General features: G+C 40.2%; 1 long non-coding RNA gene across 1 annotated transcript in view; it reads right to left on the reverse strand.

The window, feature by feature from the left end:
• The window catches only part of LOC143303772 (uncharacterized), a 129549-nt gene that overhangs the window by 97799 nt on the left and 15227 nt on the right, over positions 1 to 16523 (reverse strand). The window lies entirely within an intron of this gene.

Consider the following 16523-nt stretch of genomic DNA (forward strand, 5'->3'; position numbering starts at 1 on the left):
AAAATCGGAGCCTGGTGCGCTGATTCAATTACGTGTATCAGCAAATTTAGCGATTTTAGTCACTAGAATCTAGTGACATTTTCCTATCTATCGATAAATTGCGCGTTTCTATGCGTTTCTAGGAAATCGAAAGATGCAAACGTTTCTCACGTTTCATGCGTTCGATGTACATAATGTACAAAAATTACGTATCCAAAAGCTACGAAACAAAGCGCTTTCTCAATTTTTTTCATAGAATTGTGAAACTTCTAGATATTCGCAGTTTATCTGCCAACGATATTCAAACGTCTGATTTAGTCGTTCGTAATTTAATATTCTCTCCTTCTTTTTATCAAAATTTCTTCCTTTCTTTTACAAATCTCGCTATTCTTAGAACGCTTCAATTCCTATAAATATGTGACTTAACGATACGATAAATTCAAATTTCGTTTAACGAAAGATATTTCGTACGCGGTGAATCGATGATAATGTTTCAAGATATTACGACACCAGGCTCTATACAAAGAGAAACTTAGAAGCGAATTAATCGTCGTGCGTAGTGTCTGTCGTGATCGTGATGGATGTGAAACTTTCCAAAGAGTCTAATTAGTCGTCAATTGAAGTTGATCTTGAGCTGATAGAGCGAGCCTATAATTCAATGTTTCCTCTTGGCAAGAGAAATTGTATTTTGATGTTGCTGGCGGGTCCAGCCGTTGATAAATGTTAATCGACGTTACGATCGAACCAACCGCGGGCCATCGTTCGATAGATCGAATTAAGCTCGACTTACAGATGCTTCGACGAAAAATTATCCAAATATTTTTTCAATAGCTTTTCTACCCCTTCGACTTCATTTCTGCCGATTAAAAATATTAAAATTGTACACGAACGTATCGTTTCTCCCTTCTTATTAAAATTATTGCAACATCAAAATATTGAAACGTTAAAATAGAAAGTTTCTTTCGTCGAGGCATTAAAGCACGAACTGTTATCGTTCTTTTGTTAAGATTTCTTCGATCGAGAAAGAGATCTATCGAAGCACCTGTAACTTAATATTACAAAAAAATAAGCTAAAATCTGTCATATCAAGTCTAAGTGTGCAAAAGCCCAACGATGTGTTAGCTTTCTAGCGATAAACTGTATCAAACGAGTTCTCGCTGTTATGGCTGGTGTTGTAGAGATCCTTCGTCCAGGCGTTCGTTAAAAAAAGAAGAAAATTCTGGAAGAACGAAAGTCTCCGTAGAGATTGGAGAAACGAATATTGAATAAAATCTGACTTTCCGACGAAAGATTATTTTTCGAACCTCTCTGCGATACTCGTCTTAGAATGAGAATGGAAACTAGTCAATTTGAGATGAAGATGATGATGCGTCAGGCTTTCGCCAGATTCGAGGATAATCGTTACTCTTCCTCCGTCTTTCGTGTAATTTCTCGATGGCCTAATCGCAGCAACCTGGAGTCCATACTGAACGTGTATCATAGTTATTAATCGCGGCATGTGATTTGCCAGGAATAACGCGAAATAAATTTTTATTAAAAAAAAAAAAAAACCAGCTACAATGGATTATTTTATACCTTTCTATGAAAATTCACACCCACGAAATCCCCGACAAGTTCACTCCTGTAATGATTAATTACCTAAAGATTTTTAAAACAGTACGAGTTTACGGTTGTACGAATTATTTTAGGAAAAAGATAGTTAAAAATCTGAGTATAATGCAGATGTACGTACAACAGATACTCACTGGGAAAATCAACGAGACTAATAATAAAATCAATGAATTAGAAAAAGAAAAGAGCTATAGGTAAATATCTTATAATATACAGTGGCATAATTTGCAATTTATTATAAAATAATTGATCCGAGTAGAATTTATTATAAAAAAAGGTTGCTAAATATGATAGGCATTGTCGAATACTAATCGAATAAAATCATTTAGTTAGTTTTCATAGAATTTGATACTTCTTCAAGCCTAATAGATCCTTTGATAGATCTAACGAAGAATATTATTCGCTACATAATTAATATCTGTATCACTTACATCGATGCAGGCGCTATTGAAGAAAAAAGAGCCATTTTATGTTACAACTATAACGAGTAAATTTACTCGTTTAACTTGAGAGGAATTAAAAAAGAACCTGACTTTTAAGTAAGTATTAAATGGGAATTTTAAATATCGCATACAGTGACGTAGGTGTTATTCAAGAAAAAAGAACATTTTATTTTGTAATTAGAAGGAGTGAATGAACGAATATCGATAATATAATATAACGCTTAATATGAATTTCACCTGTTTGATTATTTAATAGCTTAACTTATTTCACAGTAACGTCATCGATTGCCGTTAGGCTTTTTTTCCCTTTTTGTTCAAGCTAATTGATAGTCGAAAACTAGTATTAAAGAAGCGTGAATTTAGTCTTAGCTTGTAGAAACTATTAAAATGATAAAAATGATAAAAATGGAAATCGTTGAAGGCGCCAATTTACGATAAAATTAAGAAATTGTTCAATTTGATTTTGTCATAATGAAAAAACCGTCCATTGCTATGTCAAAAGATCGTTACCGTTTGAATGACATCTCGTCACCTTGTCAAGGTATATAAAGAACACGGAAGTCGCGCGCCAGCTCTTTTGTGCCTGAAATTCCGGAGAGTGAACATCGAAGAAGAACGTAAATATAAGGTAAATAAAAAAAATATCAATAACAACATTGCAATCAGTAATTTCTAACGTCTATACCATTAATTTACAACACCTAAGCTATTAATTTATAACATTTAAGCAATTGAATGTATAACATTTAAACTATTAATTTATAACATTTAACTTATTAATTTATAACATTTAAACCATTAATTTGCAACATTTAAACTGTTATTTTATACATTTAAGCTATTAATTTATAACATTTAAGCTATTAATTTACAACATTTAAGCCACTAATTTACAATATATAAACTGTTATTTTATACATTTAAGCCATTAATTTATAACATTTAAACTATTAATTTATATCATCTAAGCCATTAATTTATAATATTTAAGCCATTAATCTAAAACAATTACTCCATTAATTCTTAACAACTATACCAATAATTTATAACCATATTCTCCCATTAATTCAAAGTAATTATGCTCTTAATTTATAACAGTTGTACCATTAATCTGAAGCAACTCTACATTCATTGATTTAAATCAATACCATCAATTCGTAGGGAGTGAATTAATGATTTATTTTGTTATACTTTATTAACGAAAGCTTTCAAGTCCCTGAAGTGCTATTTTATTTCTATATAGCATTACTTTTAATTTTAAATACAGTATTAATTTCTCATTTCACTATTTCGTATAAAACCAGTGGTAACACAGAGTGTAATTATAAGATGTAATTTTCCACGTCTTCTCAAAACCAAGAAAACAACCTCATATTCATGGAATCAAGGAAGCAAGTGCAATTTAACCGAAGGCAACCGCATCTTATCTGCAGCTGCACATGCGTCAGAAGACATTTCAAATCATGTTGTTGTTTTGCCTCGGAGTATCAAGACCGTTAGATTACAAATAATGTAAGAAAAAATAAACTCCGGGCAAAACAATATCGCCGCTACAATGTCGCTTTATTATAAAACAATTTTACATCTCTGCTTCCAATGCTTAAAAACTGTTTATGTAAATGGGACCCGAGCGTAGTTACCTCCTCGTGGTGGGTCCCGGTAATTGGTATCGTTTCCCAAATAATAATACACCAAGTACTATTTTGAATATTAGTATTATTATTTGAGAAACGATATCAAGCTAAAAACTACTTCAATATAGTCTGGTCTTGATCATCCAAAATAGTTTTGGTGATCTAGACCGGACTAAGACCCCCCCGCGGGGGCACCGTGGGACATCGTGGGACATCGTGGGACATCGCGGGACATCGCGGGACACCGTGGGATGCGAGCGTTTTAGCCTTAATTAATCTTAAGATAGATACCTATGTTATGTGCATTGTAAGCTCATTCTGTACAAAGATACTTATCTATCTTGGAACGAAAAATAAAAATCTCGTCTCTCGTGATGCCCTCGTTTACCACATTGGAAAAATTGTTCCCACGATTTATCGGTTCACGGTCGCTCAGTTCTTTCAAACCGTAGCGTGACGTACTCGCTCGCGCGTATTCCGGGTACGTGCGGGTCAACGTGCACTGGGCAACTCTTTGGATTCGTAAGTCGCCCCAAGCACACCTCTGTCTTGATGACTACTCGACGACTGCTCGTCGTTTGTCTCGAATCACGGGAGTTGTCATCGCACTGGTGATGCCAGCGATTCGCAATACTGTCCGATTGGTACTTCGGTACTCGGGCAGAGACCTGCATTTCACGTCCTCCGTAATCCTGTTCAAGTGACGAACCCGCGGGGGTGGACCCCACTGTTCAGTTGGGGCCTTGCCTTTGTAATCCTGTTCAGCGGTCCCTCCCCGGGCCTTCATTTGTTCAGTTGGAGTGTGTTAAATCGCAGGCCTAATTGCTTGATCGCTAGTATCATCGGTTGGTGCCATCGACCGTGATAAGATTCAGACGACGTGACAGGAATCGGGCGTAGGTCAATGTTTGGGCTTTCCGCTGAACCTTAGGGTTATCCGGTGCACGGGGGTACGTTACGTAGGTTTGTTAGTTCTTTCGAGAGATCGTGATTTCGTTCGTTCCGTGCGCGCCGCGGTTTTTCTTTCATCGTCTGATTGTTGGGGCTCCTTTTCCGTAGTAGCCTCATATTGTTTCTTTCGCTCCAAGTCAGACAAATGTGTCTTTGATACGGAATGTGCGGGTAGGGTTGCGAATTATTGTACGATGTTTGTACTGATCGATGTAATCGTTGTATGGGAGATGAATTTTGCGTTGTGTGGGAGATAGATATTGCGTTGTTTTACGCTTGTGAAGATTCATGTAAGCGCTGCGTTGGAGATAGGTATTTCGCGGTTAGACTGCGAAATAACTATCTCTTTACGCAGGCCCATGAAGTAGAGTCAGAACTCGACATTCTTGCCAATAGGTTGAATGTCGAGACCGATGCATAATGTTGAATAACTCATGGGCGGGTCTCGTGCGTAGTCACCTCCTCGTGGTGAGACCTGGTAATTGGCATCCTTTTCCAAAAATTAATCAGTTGATTAATCTTTGGAAAACGATGCCAAGCTAAGAACTACGCACCAGTCCAGTTTGGATCTCCAAATGCCGCCAAAAGAATTTTGGATGATCTAGACTGGACTGCACCGTGGGACACCGTGGGATACCGTCGGTCCAGTTTGGGTCTCCAAAAGCCTCCAACAGAATTTTGGATGATCTAGACTGGACTGCAACGTGGGACACCGTGGGATACCGTCGGTCCAGTTTGGGTCTCCAAAAGCCTCCAACAGAATTTTGGATGATCTAGACTGGACTGCAACGTGGGACACCGTGGGATACCGTCGGTCCAGTTTGGGTCTCCAAAAGCCTCCAACAGAATTTTGGATGATCTAGACTGGACTGCAACGTGGGACACCGTGGATACCGTCGGTCCAGTTTGGGTCTCCAAAAGCCTCCAACAGAATTTTGGATGATCTAGACTGGACTGCAACGTGGGACACCGTGGGATACCGTCGGTCCAGTTTGGGTCTCCAAAAGCCTCCAACAGAATTTTGGATGATCTAGACTGGACTGCAACGTGGGACACCGTGGGATACCGTCGGTCCAGTTTGGGTCTCCAAAAGCCTCCAACAGAATTTTGGATGATCTAGACTGGACTGCAACGTGGGACACCGTGGGATACCGTCGGTCCAGTCTGGGTCTCCAAAAGCCTCCAACAGAATTTTGGATGATCTAGACTGGACTGCAACGTGTTACACCGTGGGATACCGTCGGTCCAGTTTGGGTCTCCAAAAGCCTCCAACAGAATTTTGGATGATCTAGACTGGACTGCAACGTGGGACACCGTGGGATACCGTCGGTCCAGTTTGGGTCTCCAAAAGCCTCCAACAGAATTTTGGATGATCTAGACTGGACTGCAACGTGGGACACCGTGGGATACCGTCGGTCCAGTCTGGGTCTCCAAAAGCCTCCAACAGAATTTTGGATGATCCAGACTGGACTGCAACGTGTTACACCGTGGGATACCGTCGGTCCAGTTTGGGTCTCCAAAAGCCTCCAATAGAATTTTGGATGATCTAGACTGGACTGCAACGTGGGACACCGTGGGATACCGTCGGTCCAGTTTGGGTCTCCAAAAGCCTCCAACAGAATTTTGGATGATCTAGACTGGACTGCAACGTGGGACATCGTTGGACAGCGTTGGACAGCGTTGGACACCGTTGGACGTCGTTGGACATCGTTGGACACCGTTGGACATCGTTGGACACCGTTGGACATCGTTGGACACCGTTGGACGTCGTTGGACACCGTTGGACGTCGTTGGACACCGTTGGACGTCGTTGGACACCGTTGGACACCGTTGGACGTCGTTGGACAACGTTGGACAACGTTGGACACCGTTGGACGTCGTTGGACAACGTTGGACAACGTTGGACACCGTTGGACGTCGTTGGACACCGTTGGACACCGTTGGACACCGTTGGACTCCGTGGGACTCCGTGGGACACCGTTGGACACCGTTGGACACCGTTGGACACCGTTGGACACCGTTGGACACCGTTGGACACCGTTGGACACCGTTGGACACCGTTGGACACCGTTGGACACCGTTGGACACCGTGGGACATCGTGGGATATGTCTTGGCTATGTCGAATCCATTCTGAGCCCATTCTGTACAATGATACTTATCTGACTTGGAACGAGATATAAAAATCTATTCTTTTTTTCCACTGAATCTTGCGGTTATTTTGTGCACAGGAGTGCGTCGCGTGAGTCCATTGATTCTTCTGAAAGATCCCGATGTATGAAATCATTCTCTTATCCCAAACCAATTTTTACCGAATTATCTTATTGTTTCAAATTGAGTTATAACGTCATAAACTTGCAAATTAGTAACAGGTAGATTCACATACCTCGAAACAAGGTTTCGCGCGCGTTTGCACAGTATTCTTTAAACATATTTAGTGGCGAACTTTTGAATTCTTGCAAATATTTTCCATTATTTAAAACACGCGTTTGTAGTGTATTATTGGAATGTATATTTCGTATTCTAATAACGAAAATTCACAGTATACATTCTAATTGCGAACAATATAATTCTTGCAAACGATTGCATTGCATTCACGTTATTCATGAGCATTTGTTTGCTATCGAAAAATATCTCACAATTTTCAATTAAATAATATTTTTCAAACTTGTTCCAATTTCTTAATAATAATTTTTAAACGTAAAAAAATAGCAGTATTTTCTAAATAAACGTTCGATAGGAAAAAGAAGAAAATTGTCGAAACGACGTTTCGCTTCTTCCTCAACCCCCCCCCCCCACCCGCCCTTAAACAACCGCCATTTCCACCACTGGACTTTACACGGTTCCTGCCTGATGTTAGTCTTCCTGATGATATTCGCTGGGATACCGCAGCATCCAGGGTAACGTCTTCTGTTTCTCCGCATCGAACGGTGAGTCGCATGCATTTTTGTTCCTCCGGTCACTCAATCATGTCGTAGGATGAAAGGTCCGAATCGGCACGGGTGACCGGTTGTATTACGTAGAATTTTGTTGCGAGCATAGTGACCGCGGGTATTTTTATGCCCGTGAGTAGTAACATTCTTTTTTTAAATTTATTAGTTTAGGATAGGTCTTCTTGCACAGCGCGATTATAATAATTAGTTTAAATATATACACTTGGGAATATATTCGTGTTATTTATAAATATGCATGTTAACATTCCGTATAAATATTTGCAAATGGCAAATATGTACACGAATATACCTGTTTAACATAAACATACTTGATCTTAAGCAATGAATTAATCGTGACACTATTAAGTCACGTTCGTTTATTTCACTTGGCTAGAATTTAAAATATAAGTTAAAATTAATTTTCCCGTACAAGAATGTGTGAAATTTTACGTGCAAGAAGACACTTCGCGACAGGCAGATTTTTGAATCAAAGCAATAATTTTGAACACTGCTTCTGCATTTTCGAGTATGTGCTTTGATAAGGAGATCGCCTGAGATTATTTCTTTCTTAGTAATATATATAGAGTCGATTATTCCATTTGATCGAGTCTCAGTCTTTTTCAATTAACGCTACCTTTTTTGCAATATTAAAATTTTGTTCTGATTTATTAAATTAATAAAGTAGAGTTACTTAGTTACTATTAAATTAATAAAGTAGAGTTAATCAGAAACGAAGTAGTAAAATATAAAATCAAAGAACGTTAGTCCGTTAAATAAAAATTACACGAACTAATCATCTTCTTAGATTAGGATTTTCAGGTTTAACCCTTTCCGTGCCCATTGTCAGGATCTCATTCACGTGCCCAGGTGCTACTTGAATGGGAGAAAGACATTGGGCACGATGAGCTAGAATTAAGTAATGTAATAATTTCTCAGCGACTGACGATGTGTTAGTGTATCGTGCACGACGTATTTTCCACATTATGTGTGTGTGTGTTGTTAGGCCGTGGAATTGCGTCGCTTTCTTTCATTCGTTAAAACTTCGAATATTAAAAATATCGAGACATATATCGATTTAATTTACGTCTCATTACAATCACAATTTCTGATAATATCATCCACGCGGTTAAGTGTAACCACGCTTTTAATATTGCCGTAAAATACAATTACAATTCCAAGTTTACCTACATTTATTTTAACGATATCATTTCCTCAGACGTGTTTTATCACGTCTTACGCAATGGTCACTAGCCTTCGTCAGTCGATTTCAGGGAAACGGTACGTACCTTAGAGTGTGCATGCTGTGTGTTAAGCTCGGGTGTCGGAGGCGTCCCGGGACGTCCTCTCTAGTGTAGGACCTTTGCGCCCGAGCGTTTGTGTGAGAACCGTGGAGCGAGTGTGTTGGTGTGCCTGTTTTGCCATTTTTAAATATAGGGCTAGGTAGGATAGGTAGTATACTTTCTGGTATGTCTGTTAATTATAAGTAGGTAGGGCCGGGCAGGTTGGCACAGTCTCTGGTCGGGTAGGCGCGTTTTCGCGTGACCAACCTGTTTCTGGAAATCTGATTTGAAAAATCGACGGTGAAACTGGCACGAGTAGAGCATGCTCTCGTCTCTGGTTTTGCCTTTCGATTTTTCGAATTTCGCGGTCGCGGTCGCGAATGGGTCGAAACGAACGTTTGTCGCTCGAGCACGCACATGCGAGTGGGCAACGATCACGGCCGTGATCGTTGGCCAGTCCATGCGCACTTCAATCAGCTTCCGCGGTTTATATTTTTATTTCACCTTTATAAGTTTTTTTTTTGTTTGCGATTTAGAAGTCTCGAGCTTAGATTTAAGTTTCAGCGGGCATTGCGCCCGAAGAAAGAAGAGGCTATAAGCCGAAGAGGCCCGGCAAACTGCCACTCAAGAGGGCAACTACTAATGGCTCCCCATCCTCTGGGTCATCCAGAGCATGGGAAGTCATTATTGTTACTACTTTGTCACTATGCTCGCTTTTACTATTTGTAGTAGTAGTAGTAGTAGTAGTCTTTTCTTTTTTGACCGATGTATATATCGGTCCATCGTCCCTTTGGGCAAATCGCGATTTTTCTTATTAGTGTTGCGACAGATTAATTACGGGTTGAATTAGCGTTGCGACATAATATCGCGGCTTTTCATTAGTGTCGCGAGAGAATGATTACGGTTTGAATTAGAGTTACGATAAAATGATAATCGCGTTTGCTTTAGAGTTGCGAATTACGATATCGCGATTGTCTTTTGCAATTTTTAGAATTTTTCCTGTTTTCTATTGTTTAAAATTGGATTATAAAAATGTTAGTTTTCAATTAGTTTTATAGTATTGCAAGCAGCAATAGCAGAATACTTAAAGTACCTTCTTCATATAGCAAATAGTAATTTTCATTAAATTCACTTTAAGAGTTAGCGTTGCGATAATGAATGATCGCGTCTTCTTAAGTAGAGTTGCGTTTACAAAATGCCCAAACCCTCCGACTGTATTTGTCGGACACTGTTCCTGGATCACACGTACAGTTACAAGAGCTGTACAAGTGTGATCGTTCATCGGCAACCTCCTAAATGGTTGCACTTCGATCTCTCGCTATTAGTGTTGCGTATTGCTTAAATACGAGTGCATAGATTTATACTTATTAGCGTTGCGTATCAAATTTCGGGTATTTTCAGAATTTCTTTCTTTTTTTTTTAATGGTAGATTAATTGATATTGCACATATAACAAAGCACTCGTCGTGTTTGATTTTGAGAATTTTCTGCTTCATAAATATTAGTAGTAAATTAGCGTTGCGAAACAAGAATATTCAGTTCCACTCTCGGCTTGTTGATCGGGTTTATATAGAGTGGAACACGATCGAATTTTAGTAGCCCTTCTGGCTACTGCTATGTTTCTTTTTCAGCGCCCCTTATTAATGCGCCCCTTATTACTACGTTTATTACTGAAAATACTGCTATAAGACATATTCTTAAAAGTTAAAAGTTAAAAGATAAGGCAGGTGATTTTATAATAATCGGGATTTCCCTCATCTTAGTTATTCCAAATGAACTTTTCCATTTTTAATTCAGATTAAATTCAATTACTTAAAATACTTGTTTTCAACGTAACCCTAGTTTCGATTAAAAAGATACAAATGATTCTCTATATCTGCTAAAATTTAATCAATAGTAATTTGATCTATAATTAACCATTATTAGTAGTTTATTTTTCATGTATAAAATGTTCTCGTTTTAAAGATACCTGTTTCTTTCATATACCAAATCAAGTAAATGAGTTTGTTTCAAATTTATCAATTAGCAGAAAGTAGATTTCAATTACATACATGAACATTTCATAGCATATTAAATATGTATGCTAGATACCGAAATGATTTTTCTTCCATTGTCTGATTGTTCAGGCTTCTTCCCGTTTCTCCATTTTTAAAAGAAGCATATTGCGGTAACGTTGGAGTATATAACTTTTCGATATTTTCATAAGTTTAGTACAACGAGTCGTATGTCTCTTCTGCAAGATTCTAAATTTTATATGCAGTGTCAATAGTTTCATTTCCATTCTTTCGTTCCAAGTTAGACAAATGTATCATTGATACCGAATGTTGCCAGTACGGTTGAGAATTATTGTACAATGCTTGTACTGATGGATGTAATCGTTTTCGCAGATTCATTAGTCGATTAACTTTTGGAAAACCACTACATCGATAGGTACAAACATTGCACAACAATTCGATACCAAGCTAAGAACCACGCTAATACAGTCCAGTTTGGATTACGAAAAGCCACGAAGAGAATTTTGGATAATCTAAACTGGACTGCAACGTGGGACGCCGTTGGACGCCGTTGGACGCCGTTGGACGCCGTTGGACGCCGTGGGACGCCGTGGGACGCCGTTGGACGCCGTTGGACGCCGTTGGACGCCGTTGGACGCCGTTGGACGCCGTTGGACGCCGTTGGACGCCGTTGGACGCCGTTGGACGCCGTTGGACGCCGTTGGACGCCGTTGGACGCCGTTGGACGCCGTTGGACGCCGTTGGACATCGTGGGACACCGTGGGACACCGTGGGACACCGTCGGTCCAGTTTGGATCTCCAAAAGCCTTAAACAGAATTTTGGATGATCTAGACTGGACTGCAACGTGGGACATCGTTGGACAGCGTTGGACACCGTTGGACGTCGTTGGACGTCGTTGGACATCGTTGGACACCGTTGGACACCGTTGGAGACCGTTGGACACCGTTGGACACCGTTGGACACCGTTGGACAACGTTGGACACCGTTGGACGCCGTTGGACGCCGTGGGACATCGTGGGACATCGTGGGACACCGTGGGACAACGTTGGACACCGTTGGAAACCGTTGGACGCCGTGGGACATCGTGGGACATCGTGGGACACCGTGGGACACCGCGGGACACCGTGGGACACCGTGGGACACCGTGGGACACCGTGGGACACCGTGGGACACCGTGGGACATTGTGGGACACCGTGGGATGCGTACGTTTTAGTCTTAATTAATCGTAAGGTAGATACCTATGTTAAGTGCATTGTGAGCTCATTCTGTACAACGACATTTATCCACCTTAGAACGAAAAAAAGAAAAATCTCGTCTCCCTTCACTCGCTTACCACACAGTACTTATTGTATTCGCGATTTATCGGTTCGCGATCACTCAGTTCTTTCAAACCGTAGCGTGACGTACTCGCTCGCGCCTATTCCGCGTACGTGCGGGTCAACGTGCACTGGACAACTCTTTGGATTCGTAAGTCGCCCCAAGGACACCTCTGTCTTGGTGACTGCTCGACGACTGCTCGACGTTCGCATCGGATCGTGGGAGTTGTCGTCGCGCCGGCGATGCTAGCGAATCTGTTGGGGATTCAGTCGTGGATCTGCAGTCCTGTCCGATTGGTACTTTGGTACTCGGTCAGGGACCTGCAATTTCACGTCCTCCGTAATTCTGTTCGGGCCCGCGGGACTGGACCCCACTGTTCAGTTGAGGTCAATGCCTTCGTAATCCTGTTCAGCGGTCCCTCCCCGTGAGTGGACCCCACTGTTCAGTTGAGGCCTCTTGCCTTCGTAATCCTGTTCAGCGGTCCATCCCCGGGTTCCACATGTTCAGTTGGAGTGTGTTAAGTTGCTGGCCTATGTGCTGGATCCACGGCTGAATTACCCGTGGATCACTAGCATCATCGGTCGGCGCCATCGACCGCGACTCGTGTAAGTTTCGAACGGCGAAACAGGAATCGAGTTACGGTCAATTCTTGGGCTTTCCGCTGAACCTCGGCGTTATCTGGTGTACGGGGGTACGTCGTGTAGGTTTGTTAGTTCTTTCGAGAGATCGCGATCTCGTTTGTTTCGGGCGCGCCGCGATTTTTTCCTTTATCGTCTGATTCATCGGGCATTTTCTTGTTTACCCATTTTTAAGGGATACTTATTGAGATCACGTTAGAGTTTATAACTTTTCAGTATCTTCAATATCTTACAGTGTCGCAAAAATAGAACGATAACTAGTTTAGTACAGCGACTCGTATGTCCCTTCTGCGAGACACGAAATGGTATATACAGTGTCAGTAGCTACATTTTCTTCCTTTCATTCCAAGTTAGATAAATGTGTGTTTGATACCGAATGATGCCAGTAGGGGTGCGAATTATTGTACGATATTTGTACTGATCGATGTAATCGTTGTGTGGGAGATGGATGTTGCGTTACGTAGGCTTTGTTCTACGTTTGTAAAGATTCATGTAAGCGCTGCGTTGGAGATATGTGTTTCGCAGTTAGACTACGAAACAACTATCTCTTTACGCAGGCCCATGAAGTAGAGTGAGAACTCGACATTCTTACCAATAGGTTGAATGTCGAGACCGATGCATAATGTTGAATAACTCATGGGCGGGTCTCGTGCGTAGTCACCTCCTCGTGGTGAGACCTGGTAATTGGCATCGTTTTCCAAAAACTAATAAGCTGATTAATCTTTGGAAAACGATGCCAAGCTAAGAACTACGCACCAGTCCAGTTTGGATCACCAAAAGCCTCAAAGAGAATTTTGTTCAAACTAATTGATAGTCGAAAACTAGTATTAAAGAAGTGTGAATTTAGTCTTAGTTTGCAGAAACTATTGAAATGATAAAAATTGATATCGTATTAAATCGGCAAAACAATATCGCCGCTACAGTATCGCTTTATTATAAAATAATTTTACATCTCTGCTTCCAATGCTTAAAAACTGTTTATGTAAATGGGACCCGAGCGTAGTTACCTCCGCGTGGTGGGTCCCGGTAATTGGTATCGTTTCCCAAATAATAATAAACCAAGTACTATTTTGAATATTAGTATTATTATTTGAGAAACGATATCAAGCTAAAAACTACTTCAATATAGTCTGGTCTTGATCATCCAAAATAGTTTTGGTGATCTAGACCGGACTAAGACCCCCCCCCCCGCGGGGGCGCCGTGGGACATCGTGGGACATCGCGGGACACCGTGGGATGCGTGCGTTTTAGTCTTAATTAGTCGTAAGGTAGATACCTATGTTAAGTGCATTGTGAGCTCATTCTGTTCAACGATATTTATCCACCTTAGAACGAAAGAAAGAAAAATCTCGTTCATCGGGCATCTTCTTTTTTCCCCATTTTTAAGGGAAGTTTATTGAGATCACGTTAGAGTTTATAACTTTTCAGTATCTTCAATATCTTATAGTGTCGCAAAAGTAGAACGTTAAGCCGTTTAGTACAGCGACTCGTATGTCCCTTCTGCAAGACACGAAATGGTATATACAGTGTCAGTAGCTACATATTCTTTTTTTCATTCCAAGATAGATAAATGTGTGTTTGATACCGAATGATGCCAGTAGGGATGCGATTTATTGTATGATATTTGTACTGATCGATGTAATCATTGTGTAGGATGTAGATATTGCGTGTATGCATGCTTTGTTTAAAATTTGGATAGATTCATGTAAGCGTTGCGTAGAAAATGAATGTTGTGGTAGATATGTACATTTATTTGTCTCTCGTCTCTGGTTTTGCCTTTCGATTTTTCGAATTTCGCGGTCGCGGTCGCGGTCGCGAATGGGCCGAAACGAACGTTTGTCGCTCGAGCACGCACATGCGAGTGGGCAACGATCACGGCCGTGATCGTTGGCCAGTCCATGCGCACTTCAATCAGCTTCCGCGGTTTATATTTTTATTTCACCTTTATAAGTTTTTTTTTTGTTTGCGATTTAGAAGTCTCGAGCTTAGATTTAAGTTTCAGCGGGCATTGCGCCCGAAGAAAGAAGAGGCTATAAGCCGAAGAGGCCCGGCAAACTGCCACTCAAGAGGGCAACTACTAATGGCTACCCATGCTCTGGGTCATCCAGAGCATGGGAAGTCATTATCGTTACTACTTTGTCACTATGCTCGCTTTTAGTGTTTGTAGTAGTAGTAGTAGTAGTAGTTTTTGGCCGATGTATATCGGTCCATCGTCCCATTGGGCAAATCGCGATATTTCTTATTAGTGTGGCGACAGATTAATTATGGGTTGAATTAGAGTTGCGAAATAACATCGCGGCCTTTCATTAGCGTGGCGAGAAAATGATCACGGTTTGAATTAGTGTTGCGATAAAATGATAATCGCGTTTGCTTTAGAGTTGTGAATTACCATATCGCGATTGTCTTTTGCAATTTTTATTATAAATTTTTAGAATCTCTTAGAGAATTATACGTGTCAGAATTTATCTTGTTTTCTATTGTTTAAAATTAGATTATAAAAATGTTGATTTTTAATTAATTTTATAGTATTGCAAATAGCAATATCAGAATATTCAAAGTAGCCTTTTCATATAGTAAATAGTAATTTTCATTGAATTCACTTTAAAAGAGTTAGCGTTGCGATAACGAAATGATCGCGTTTTGTTAAGTAGAGTTGCGTTTACGAAATGCCCAAACCCTCCGACTGCATTTGTCGGACACTGGATCATACGTACAGCTGCAAAAGCTGTACAAATGTGATCATTGATCGGCAACCTTCTAAATGGTTGCACTACGATCACTCGCTATTAGTGTTGCGTATTGCTTAAATACGAGTGCGTAGATTTATATTTATTAGCGTTGCGTATCAAATTTCGCGAATTTTCAGAATTTTTTTTTTTTTTTTTTGATGGTAGATTAATTGATATTGCAGATATAAAACGAAGCACTCGTCGCGTTTGATTTTGAGAATTTTCTGCTTCAGAAATATTAGTAGTAAATTAGCGTTGCGAAATAAGAATATTCCCTTCCACTCACGGTTTATTGATCGGGTTTATATAGAGTGGAAGGCGATCGAATTTTACTAGCCCTTCTGGCTACTGCTTTGTTTCTTTTTCAGCGCCCCTTAATGTCCCCCTTATTAACGCGTCCCTTAATGTCCCCCTTATTAACGCGCTACTCAATGTCCCCCTTGTTGATGCATCCCTTAATGTCCCCCTTATTAACGCGCCCCTTAATGTCTCCTTTATTAATGCATCTCCCTTAATATCCTCTTTATCAATGCCCTTATTAACGTGCCCCTTATTAATGAGCCCCTTATTACTACGTTTAATACAAAAAATACTGCTACAAGACATATTGCTTTGTCAGCATGAACATTGCTATTAGAATTAATGCTGGCGATCGTTCGTTCTTAGAATCATAAATTTTATGATCTTCTCGGCTGCGATATTGTCAATCTTTTTTGACACGTAGAATTTTATAAATATTCGAATTTCATTTGCGTGGAACAAAAGTTCATTCGCGATCACCGTTAGTTTGTAACAACAATTTTGCACAAAATGATTTATGTGCACATCTTTCGGTTTGTTAACTGTACTAAATAAAAATAATATAGCAATAAATAAAAATATAATAATAATGTAAATAACAAGAAAACAGATAGAAATAACAGACATTAAAAGTTAAAAGGCAAAAGCAAACGATTTTATATTAATCGATTTTTCTCTCATCTTTGTATTCAAA

This window comes from Bombus vancouverensis, chromosome 16, assembly GCF_051014615.1.
Source record: "Bombus vancouverensis nearcticus chromosome 16, iyBomVanc1_principal, whole genome shotgun sequence".
Lineage (NCBI taxonomy): Eukaryota > Metazoa > Arthropoda > Insecta > Hymenoptera > Apidae > Bombus > Bombus vancouverensis.